A 12,243-nucleotide genomic window follows, 5' to 3' on the forward strand; every position below is an offset into this window, starting at 1 on the left:
GCAGAGGTCCCCATTGTCACATGCAGGGATGGGGCAGGACATTGCCTGAAGGGGCACAGATAGATAGCCCAGTTAGCCAAGCCCAGGGTGAGGGAAGGGTAAGTGGGTGGGGTAAAGCCTAAAGTTGCATTGGATGGATGACACAGCTGGCCAATGGCTCTATGTAGGAGAGAGGCTGTAGTCTCTAGGACCAATGAAGTGCTGACATCCCTATCACTGGGCAGAAATAATTTTGCTGTTCCAAATTAGTCTCCCCTCCTGTAGCCATGGATTTTGCAACCATGGATTCAACCAACCTTGGATCAAATATTTGAGGGGAAAAAAATGCTGCATCTGTACGGTACATCACAGAGTTTTTTCTTGCTATCATTCCCTAAATGATACAGTTTAACAACTAATCATAGTGTTTACACTGATTAGGCATTATAAGTAATTTATAGATGATAAAATATCTAGGAAGATGCATGTAGGTTATATGAAAGTATTACCACGGGTTGGGTTTGTGGCTCAGTGATAGAGCACTTGCCTCGAACGCGTGAGGCACTAGATTTGGTCCTCAGCACCACATAAAAAATTAATAAAATAAAGTTAAAAAAAAGAAAGAAAATGCAAAAAGAAAAGACATTACTGCCACATTTTCTGTAAGGGACCTGAGCATCCGGGGATTCTGGTATGGGGGAGTGAGTTATGGGGGGGGGGGTGAGTTCCTGGAATGAACTCTGCAGTCACCAAGGGAAAGCTGTACATCAGTAAAAATGAAACATCTCCTGCCTGGAGACTCTAAATTGCTTTGACGCAGAGCAGCAGCCTCCATTTTCAACCCAGGTAGAGGAGCTGAAAGAAATTCAATGTGGGGCTGCAGACAGATGATACAGATAAAGAAGAGAAACAGATAAAGAACCAAGTGAAATTAATATATTTTGCTTAAGCTACGTAATCAACACATTATTTCAAAATTAATTCGTAGATACCTCACATTAATTTTGTGGTAATGAGTCTGTGAAATTAGATGTATGTTTTTCACTGGTGGTGAACCCCAATTTGCATGCATAATTTTCATCAGAAATACTTCATCTGTACTTAAATTTCATAAAATGTACAGTTGTTGGAAATGAAGATTTACATTCAAAAATTGATCCAAATGTACTTTAAAAGTTTTGCAATAATTGACTTGAGTATTTAAAATTTATTAAAACAAATGAATATTTAAATTAAGTTCTTCCATCTCAATAGCCTCATTTCAAATGTTCAACAGTCACATATGATGCTGTATCTACTGGATTCCATAATACAATTCATGACAATATGCCATGGGTGTTGATCATATATGCTACTGTGAAATATGTATGGTGCCGTGGTGGTCACCTGTAATCCCAATGGCTCGGGAAGCTGAGGCAGGAGGATTGGGAGTTCAAAGCCAGCCTCAGCAAAAGCAAGGCACTTAGCAACTCAGTGAGACCCTGTCTCTAAATAAAATACAAAATAGAGCTGGGGATGTGGCTTAGTAGTTGAGTGCCCCTGAGTTCAATCCCCAGTATAAATAAATAAATAGATAGATAAATAAATAAATAAAATAAACCTTAATACACAGAACAGCACATAGCATACACCTGTTCTTTTCCAATTGGACATTTTCTCAGTTTGAACAATTTTTCCACGTCCACGCACAGGGTTCCAGTTCATTTATTTTAAATCCTGGAAGACATTTCACAGAATGGCCTTAATAAAATGTCTCCATACAATTCCCCCAAAGACAGATCTGATTTCTATGTTGTTTCTAGTCTTTGCCTCTTACAAACAGCAAGTCAGTAAAGCAAGAACAAAGGTCAGGCAGTTGTAGATAGATGAATGGGGTCAGGTCAGGAAGAAGGAAGTTGAATAGGGTTGGGAAAAAGGAAGAGGAATGGAATGTTAATACCTTCCGGACACATCCCCCTCACTCTTGGCCAAAGTCACCCGCTTCTGGGGTATTGGAATGTTAATACCTTCCTGACCCTTCACCCTCTGCAACCACTAACCAGAAAGTCACCTTCTGGGGAGATTGTCCCTTAATGCGTTTTCCCCAGGCAGCTTTCCCTGAATTGCCTGCCTGGGCAAGGATAAAGGGAGGGGTCGTGAGAAGTCAGAAAAAAAAAAAAAAAACCTGGAAATTATAAGAAGAACAAGATTCATCCACTCTTTAAATAAAACTTTTTGGGCTGGGGCTGTGGCTCAGTGGGAGAGCGCTTGCCTTGCAAGTATGAGGCACTGAGTTCGATCCTCAGCACCACATTTTTAAAAAATTGATAAATAAAATTTAAAAAAGTAAAAACCAAAACAAAAGAAACTTGTTTTCTCCACTTTCCTCGGCATTTCCAGGGAAGCAGAACTTGACACTGGTAACCGGTGGTAAGAGATGTCTCCAAAGAAGGGTCTGGTCCGAGGAGTTCCTGGAGAGAGGGGGGAACCTGACTGTGGACCTGCAGGGATCTTGGTGTTAGGTGCAAATATCCCCGCGAGACACAGCTCTGAGTTCAAGCAAAGGTTTATTGACAGAATATCTGCCAGGCTGCCCTTTTGCAAGGCGCAGCAGCCTGCTTGCGGGGGGGGGGGGGGGGGGGGGAGCCTCTTAACTATATAGTCATGTACAATGGAGCAGTTAAAAAATAACCCCCCTGGTGCCGTAATGATTACTTGACATCTTTGTTGTGGTTTAGGTAGTTAGGGACTCTTTGGGGGCAGCCAAATGAGTAGGTCATGCCTGGGTGGGCAGGTGCTGATTTTCAAAATGGAGTTACTTACTTTGGCCTAAGGACCTAATACTTGGCAGACGTGATGGAAAATAATTTCAGTATGTACCACCAGTCAAAGGCACAGAAAGAGGTTTATTTAGGAAAGTAATACATACACAAGGAAGAATGGGGGCAGTCTCAAGACACAGACACCTTTGGGGTAAAGTGAAGAAAATCATTCAGGGGAGAATGCAGGCTATACCCAGAGGGAGAGACAGACTTTTCCCGATTTCCTGACACACAGCTCCTAAAATCTGTGGATTCTCCAAAGTAGTGAAAGTATTTTTTGTATGCCAATGGGATGACTGGAGGCTGGGGGCACTAGCTCTCTTTCAGATAGGGGCTGGTTACCAGAAAGATATAGGCAGGATTAGGGGGTTGAGACTTTCAACCCTTCCCTAACTTCCTAGGAGATGAAAGGAGCTGAAGGATAAATTGATCACCAATGGCCAAAGATTTTTTTTAATATTTATTTTTTAGTTTTGTTTAGGTGGACACAATATCTTTATTTTTTTTTAATGTGGTGCTGAGAATCGAACCCAGTGCCTCATGCATGCTAGGTGAGTGTGCTACTACTTGAGCCACATCCCCAGCCCTGGCCAAAGATTTATTGACTGTGCTTATATAATGAAGCCTCCATAAAAACACAAAAGGACTGAGTTCCAGGAGCCTCCAGATAGCTGCACACATAGAGGTTTCTAGAGCAAACATAGAAGCTCTGTGTCTTGCTAGGTGCATCTCTTTAATCTGGTGTTTATCTATATCATTTCTTGGTGTGTATGGTGTTGGGATTTAAACTCAGAGCTTTTTGGATACCACTCAAGTACTCTACTACTAAGCTACATCCGCAGCCCCAACTGTATTTTGTAATATCCTTCATAATGAATGAATAAGCAAGCCAGGTACCATAGACCACACCTTTAATTCCAGCAACTCAGGAGACTAAGGCAGGAGAATCACAAGCTCAAGACCAGCCTCATCAACTCACTGAGACCCTAATAAAAAATAAAAAGGGCTGGGGATATAGCTCAGTGGTAAAACACCCCTGGGTTCAATTCCCAGTACCACAAAGAATAAAAATCTTAAAATGATGGGCTGCAGTTGTGGCTCAGTGGTAGAGCACTTTCCTAGCATTTTTGAGGCACTGGGTTCGATCCTCAGCACCACGTAAAATTAAATAAATAAAATAAAGGTATAAAAAATACAATAACATTATTTTTAAAAAAAATAAAAATGGGGCTGGGAATGTAGTTCAGTTGGTAGAGTGCTTGCCTCACATACACAAGTCCCTGGGTTCAATCCCCAGCACCACAAAAAAAATTTTTTTAAATGAATAAATGAGTAAGCATAAGTATTTCCCTGAGTTCTGTGAGATACTCTAGCTATTTTATTTATTCATTTATTCATTCATTCATTTATTTTTCAGTCCCAGGGATTGAACCCAGAGGCATCTACTACTGAGCTGCATCCCCAGACTTTTTCTTATTTATTTTGAGACAGTTTCTCGCTAAGTTGCCCAGGCTGGCCTCCAACTTGCAATCATCTTGTCTCAGCCTCCCAAGTCACTGACTAACAGGTGTATGCCACCCCACCCCCTTGCTCTAAAAGATTAAATGAATGCTAGGAGGGCATCCTGGAAACCAGATTTGTACCTGGTCAGTCAGAAGCACAGTTAAAACAATATGAGGGGGCTGGGGATGTGGCTCAAGCGGTAGTGCGCTCGCCTGGCATGTGTGCAGCCCAGGTTCAATCCTTAGCACCACATACCAACAAAGATGTTGTGTCCGCCAAGAACTAAAAAATAAATATTAAAACATTCTCTCTCTCTCTCTCTCTCTGTCTCTCTCTCTCTGTCTCTCTCTCTCTCTCTCTCTCTCTCTCTCTCTCTCTCTCTCTCTCTCTCACACACACTCTTAAAAAAAACCAATATGAGGGCTGGGATTGTGACTCAGTGGTAGAGTGCTTGTGTAGCACACGTGAGGCCCTGGGTTCAATCCTCAGCACCACATAAAAATGAAGTAAATATATTGTGTTCACCTACAACTAAAAAAAAATATATATATATATATATTAAAAAGAATATGAGAAGCAGGCACAGTGGTGCTTTCTTGTAATTCCAGAGACTTGGGAAACTGAGGCAGGAGGATCTCAAGTTCAAGGCCGGCCTCAGCAACTTAGCAAGGCCCTCAGCAACATTGTGAGACCTTTCTCTAAATAAAATTTTAAAAGTGCTAGGTGTGTGGCTCAGTGGTAAAGCACCCCTGAGTTCAATCCCCAGTATGGCAAATAAATAAATAAATAAATAGATAAATAAAATAATATGGGGCTTGTGATTGACATCTGAGGTCAGGGACCAGTCTTGTGGAACTGAGCCATCAACCTGTGGGATGTTATGCTATCTCCAGGTAGATGGTGTCAGAATTGGATTGAATTGGAGGACATGTAGCAATTGTTCACTGGAGAACCTTCTGCAGAGAAGTATTTAGTGACTGTGTGGGAGGAGAGAAGAGAGAATAGGAAATGTGCTTTTGGCTTTTCCTATATCACATCAGACTGAGAGGGGCATAGTCTTCAGTTGCAGACCAGAGGGCCATGATGGTAGAAAAGATAATAGAGGCCAGAGTTAAAGAAATATAAGAGTTGGGAACTGGTAGTAAACTGTTGACAGAAGCCTATATTCAAGGGCAGACCAGAATATTGTTAATGGTGACAGAATTGAGAGAGGTGTGGGTATGAGGTCAGACCTAAGAGGCATCAATGGTTTAAAAATAGAGGCATGTAGTTCAAACAATATAGCACAGACCCAGGCTGGAGGTGTAGCTCAATGGCAGAACTTTTGCCTGGCATGCACAAGGCCCTGGGTTCATTCTCCATCAATGAAATAAAGATAGCATGGGCCCATTTCTCTCTCTTCCTTCCTGCTAAGCACAAGTATCAACTGTGGAAATAATACAAGGGACAACCAAAGGAACATTATGAAAAGTGGTAAGAAGATGGTGTGAGGCAGGATATATAGGGTTGAAAGTTGGTGATGGTACCAGGCGTGGTGGTACATGCCTGTAATCACAGCAGCTGCAGAGGCTGAGGCAGGAGGATTGTAAATTTGAGGCCACCCTCTACAACTCGGCCTTAAGCAAATTAGCAAGACCCTAGGGTGAGGCAGCCAGCGCCTTGTTAGGGAGTTCTTCCTGCCAAGGAGGGTGTAAGCCACCTAAGAAATTTAAGTCTAGAATAATTAGTGAAGAACAAAAGACAAAGTCAGAATTAGATTTAAAGGATGGAGTGCCTGATAGGTTCAGTCCACAAAGGAGCTGGAGCTAGACAATTAGAAAATGGCTCCTGTAGTTTATTTAAGGGGATACATCAAAGGCAGGGATAATGTTTCAGGGGTAGAGTCTTGCTTCATGAGGTCTTGTAGTCAGCAAGTTTATTGGCATCTTGGCAGGTCACACCCATCTCTGAGGACTGTGCAGCTATAGCAGGTCACCCCATCTCCAGTGCTGTGTGGGACCAGGCAGAGCTAAATAAGGCTCATAATGCATCTGGGCAGTCAGCCAGAGGAAATGTCTACTGGAAGTTCCCAAATACCAGATTCTCCTATTCATTAGGCTGTGATGCATGATATAGTCCACACAGCCCATGGATGGCTCTCAACAAGACCCTGTCTCAAATAAAAGGGCTGAGGGTGTAGCTCAATGATAGAGCACCCCTGGGTTCAATCCCTAATACTAAAAAGAAAAAAACAAGTTGGTGATGTTTAACAGAAATGCACTACATATGCTGTGCTTAATTAGCAGAAGCTGGGTGCGGTGGCACATGCCTGTAATCTCAAGGATAAGGGGACTGAGGCAGGGGATCATGAGTTCAAAGCCAGCCTCAGCAAAACCAAGGTGCTAAGCAACTCAGTGAGACCCTGTCTCTACATAAAATATAAAATAGGGGACTGGGGTTGTGGCTCAGTGGTAGAATGCTCACCTAGCATGCACGAGGCACTGGGTTCAAGCCTCAGCACCACATAAATGTAAGATAAAGATATTGTGTCCACCTAAAACTTAAGAATAAATGTTAAAAAAAAAAAGGGCTGGGGATGTGGTTCAGTGGTCGAGTGCCCCTGAGTTCAATCCCCAGTACATCCTTCCCCCTCCCAAAAAAAAAAAAAAAACACATAAAACTAGGATGGTAAGGAAGGAGGCTGGAGGGGAAATAGAGAAGAATGAAATGTTGCAAGCAGTTAACTCACAAAATACCACTAAAATCTATGGATGTGGCAGATCCAAAGTCCATTCACCTGAATAGCTCCTTGACAAATAAGAGGTGGGGGAAGGAGTTGGCCTAACCAACAGACAGAAACATCTCTGTTAAGAAACAGTAACTTTGGTAAGGAAGAGCTGTGTACATGTCAGAATATATTCACCCCAAGAAAGCTTTCCCCCAAGTAGGCTTTCCTGTCACAAAAGAACAAAGGAAGTTGGGCACAACTAAAGGTATATTCTTTTTATTGTTTAGTTGTAGATGGACACAATACCTTTTGTTTTATTTATTTACTTTTATGTGGTGCTGAGGATCGAACCCAGTTCCTCACATATGCTAGGCAAGCACTCTACCCTTGAGCTACAACCCCAGCCCCAAAGGTATATTTCTATAAATAACCCAATAGAAAACAGTAAAATCTAAGTGATGTTAGGGAAGACTGTGCACCCCGTAATACTCAGGCAATGAGGAACCAAGGCAGGGACCTTGTGCACATACTGATTGTAACCATTCTGGGGTCTGTGACCACCTGGCATTCTATTTTGCAACACTGTCATTAAAGTCTCACTTTTTTCCCCTGTACCTATGTCTCTGAGCCCATTCTTTGGATTTGGGTAGGTGAATGTGTTTCTCACAAATCCCTGGTACCAAAAAAAAAAAAAAAAAGATAATTGTTAGAGACAGGAGTATAGAGTTAAAGTTTAAGTTGGAGATATTTAAAAGAAAGCCCTGCATGCTTTGTACTTAAGATGAATGGTAAAAAGGCCTCTGACTATATCTATTATTCAAGATAAACAACAAGAAAACATCAAGCAGATGCAAGTAGATCTGACCACAACCCCCTGAGAGAAAGTAATGGGGACTCTCATTTAAATGCATTTATTTCCATGTTAAAAGATATGCCCAAGGGGGAGATCCAGTACAATTTTAGGCACATTTTGAAATCTGTAAACATTTTTGAGTGTGTAAGTTGATGCAGACTGCAGGCAAAGTAAGAGGTAACCCCATACTTATGAATATGTTAATGTCTAGCCCCAAAACATGTGTGTGCTATTCATCCCTGACTTCCCTGCTACTCTGCCTTATGGCATAGCCACCTTGTCACCTTAATCAATTCAATAAGTGATTCTTTCTTTTATTTATTTATGTGGTGCTGAGAATCAAACCCAGTGCCACGTGCATGCAAGACAAGCGCCCTACCACTGAGCCGAAACCCCAGCCCTCAATAAGTGATTCTTTATAAGCTTCTCTTTTTTAGCTCTGTTTATTTATTTATTTTTTATACTGGAGATTGAACCCGTGGGTGCTGTACCACTGAACTACATCCCCAGCCCTTTTAAATTTTTTTTCTAATTTTGAGACAGGTTACGCAGGCTGGCTTCTAACTTGCTATCCTGTCTCAGCCTCCTGAGTCCCTGGGATTCTAGATGTGTGCTACCACACTTGCGTCTGTTTAATTTCTATCTTGCATGAGCTAAAGGACCCACAAAAATAGCAACACGTGAACTCATTTAGTATCCTAGGACTGAGGGAACACTAAAACTGTAGGGTATCTTACACTCCCTACCAACTGACCAAAGAGGGCAACTCAAGCTCAGCATCTGCCAACCCTGATCCTAGTAACAGAGAGCAGCCCCAAAAGGCCCATTCTCCCCTAGGTCAAGTAGAGGTCCCTCTGACAGCAGGAGACAAATCCAACACCAACAGGAAGGGAGACGAAACAGGAGCCCAAAACAGAAATGGCCATACTGATGTGCTCTGCTTTCCCATGGAGACTCAAAACTCTCCTCTCCCAGCAGGGGTTCCCAGGCCACCAGGCAGAACCTGTAGGAGGAACTCAACCACAGCAAGAGGCCAGGCCTGGAAAATCTCTTACTTTCAAAGCCTTGAAGACATGAGACTTTTGAGACTTTCTTATCCCAATGGGAGACACAGGGCTGGGGTGAAAGAGAAATGACCCAACCTCAGCAGATGGACTGATTTAAAAAACTTGCCAAGAGATACTGGGAGAGATAGGAAGGACCAACTGAAGGGATCCAGCTACAACAAACATCCTGACAGGAAGTCTTTTTGACCTTTCATGGCTGAGACTCTTGATGTCTGCCGAGACACATGGGTAGCAGGAAGGTCATGGTAGAAGGATCCCATCACAACCCTCCACCATCAAGAAGCACCTGAAGGCCTGGCCTGTAGAAATTCCTTCCAGCCACTCAGCAAGTGGGAATCAGAGAGACACCAGATAGACCAGGCAGACAAAAATAACACCACAAAGTCTCTAAGACGGAAACTGCCATTGGAACCACAGCACAAAAAACTAGGCCAAAACCTGCATGCTAAACCTAAACAGGATGACTGCCTGCTAAAATTAGAAATTTAAATAGGACCCAGAAGGGCTGGGGATATAGCATGTGGTAGAACACTTGCCTAGCATGTGTGAGGCCCTGGGTTCAATCCAGCACTGAAAATAAATAAATAGGACCCCAAGTTTCCTAACATAATAGACAAAATGATAAGGATCTAGCTTAAAAATTAAAAAGAGAATTATCATGTGGTCCAACAATATATAGCCAAGCAAAATAAAATCAGTATGTCAAAGAGACATCATACAGATTATAAAGGAAGAAATAAAACTGTCCCTATTTGTAAATGACATGTCTATGTTAAAATGACCCAAAAATCTCTAGAGGGCTGGAGACTTGGCTTAGTGGCATGGCACTGCTTAGCATATGCAAACCCCAGCAATGCAAAAAATTCCTGGAGGCTGGGGGTGTAGCTCAGTGATAGAGTACTTGCTTAGCATACACAAGCAATCCTGAGTTCTATCCCCAGCACCCCCCCCAAAAAAAATCCTAGAATTAACCATAATTCAGTGAGGTTGCTGGGTATAAACCCAACAAGCAAAACCAATCACATTTCTATATACTAACAATAAACATTGGAAACTGAAATTAAAAATACAATATGGGCCAGGCCTAGTGGTACACGCTTATAATCCCAGCAGCTCAGGAGGCTGAGGCAGGAGGATCAGGAGTTCAAAACCAGCCTGTAAGGATCATCTGCCATAGACATGCTGGGACTCACTAACTTGCTGGCCGTAAGGAACAGCAGCCATAGGCATTCTTAGTCTTGTCTGGTTGCAATTGATAAGGAGCTGTAAAGGGCACTAGCTATAAGCACACTTCACAATGACTAGTTACAATTGATAGGGAGCACAGTTCCATGGACATGTGCAAAGAACATGTCCTATTACAATTACATCATCTCACTGGACATAACCTTATAATGGACATTGACTTTCACTGGGTGTAACCAATCATTAATGTACACCACCAACTTGGAACTATATTTAAATCACTTGTCCTGCCACATCAACAAGGTTGCTCCAAGGACATCAGTGAGACTGGCTGCCTTGCTGTCCATCCCCAGATTGATCCCACCATTCCCTGACATCCAATTGTTGGCTGGAGAGAACCACCAGACAATGACAATATCTGCTCTTCGGCTAAGAGAAGTCCCCTGGCATCAGAGGTATTTTGGGACTTGTGGTTGCCCTAGGATTGTGTGACTTGCTTGTAGTATTAATTAGTGTGCATTAAATGCTAGTCAGGGTGCTCTAGCACATGCAACACTTTTTGCATTAATTGTTAAGTTTGATGATTGGTATGATCAAATATATACTTGAATTTAAAGACAATCTGCCTCTGAGTAATTATTAACAGCGCTGATTGTGACATAGCCTCAGCAAAACCAAGGTGCTAAGCAACTCAGTGAGACCCTGTCTCTAAATAAAATACAAAATAGGGCTGGAGACGTGGCTCAGAGGTCAAGTGCCCCTGAGTTCAATCCCCCCAAAAAAATACAATATGGTTTTTAACTGGTCCTGAGAAAACAAAATACTTGGAGCCTGATACCATAGCACATGCTTGAGTTGCTGTGACAACTCAAGAGGCTGAGGCAGGAGAATCACAAGTTCAAGGTCAGCCTCAGCAACTTAGCAAGATCCTGCTCATAAATAAATAAATAAATAAATGGGCTGGAAATGTATCTCAATGGTCAAACACCCATAGGTTCAATCATCAGGAACCAGAAGGAAAGAGAGAAGAGGGAGAAATGAAATATTTGACACCTAGATGATAGAAATTTTTAAATGTTGATGAAATAATGGAAGACCTAAATAAATGGAAAGGCAATATAAGGCTCATGTATTGGGAAGCTCAACACAGCTAAAATGTCAATTTTCCTTAAACTGATAAATAGGTTTAATGAAATTCCTATCCATATCCCAGCAAAAATTTTTGTAAAAAAATTAATAATAATAATCTTCTCAAATCAACATGGGAAAACAAAGGAACCAGAATAAGTAAAAAAAAATTTGAGAAAGAATAACCAAATGGGAAGAATCACTCTATCACTCTATTCAACATTAGAGCTTACCATACAGCTACATTAATCATGATACTTTGCACTTAATTTTCAGAACCTTACAGTAGTTTTTTTTGTTTGTTTGTTTTTGTTTTTGTTTTTGTTTTTGGTCTGCCTGGCCTATCTGGTGCTTCCAGGGTTTTCACTTGCTCAGGCTGAGCTGCCCAAACAGGCAAAAGGGATTTGGTTGTTGTTGTTATTGTCAATAGACACAATACTTTTAAAATTTTGTTTATTTTTTAACTTTATTTATTTTTATGTGGTGCTGAGTATCATACACAGTGCCTCACATATACTAGGCAGGCACTCTACCACTGAGCTACAACCCCAGCCCTGGTAGAAGGGATTTCTACGGAGTGTTACGGGTGGATGCATACACACATAAATCAATGGAATAGAACAGAGGTTTTGTTTGTTTTTGTAGCACTGGGTAATTGAATCCAGGAGTGCTTTACCACTGAGCCATATCCCCCAACCTTTTCATATTTTATTTTGAGACAGGCTGTCACTAAGTTGCTGAGGGTCTTGCTAAGTTGCTGAGGCTGGCTTTGAACATGTGATCCTCCTGCTTCAGCCTCCCAAGTAGTTGTAATTATAGGCCTGCATCACCATGCCTGGCTGAACAGAGAATTCAGAAAAGGCTCCCCACAAATATGACCAATTATTTTGACAAATTCACAAAAACAATTCAATGGAGAAGGATTATGTTTTCAACAAATAGTCCTAGAACAAGTCCACATCCATAGGCAAAGAAAATGAACCCCAAATAAGGCTTGTCTTACATATAAGTTAATGCAGA

Source organism: Ictidomys tridecemlineatus, chromosome X (genome assembly GCF_052094955.1).
Source record: "Ictidomys tridecemlineatus isolate mIctTri1 chromosome X, mIctTri1.hap1, whole genome shotgun sequence".
Lineage (NCBI taxonomy): Eukaryota > Metazoa > Chordata > Mammalia > Rodentia > Sciuridae > Ictidomys > Ictidomys tridecemlineatus.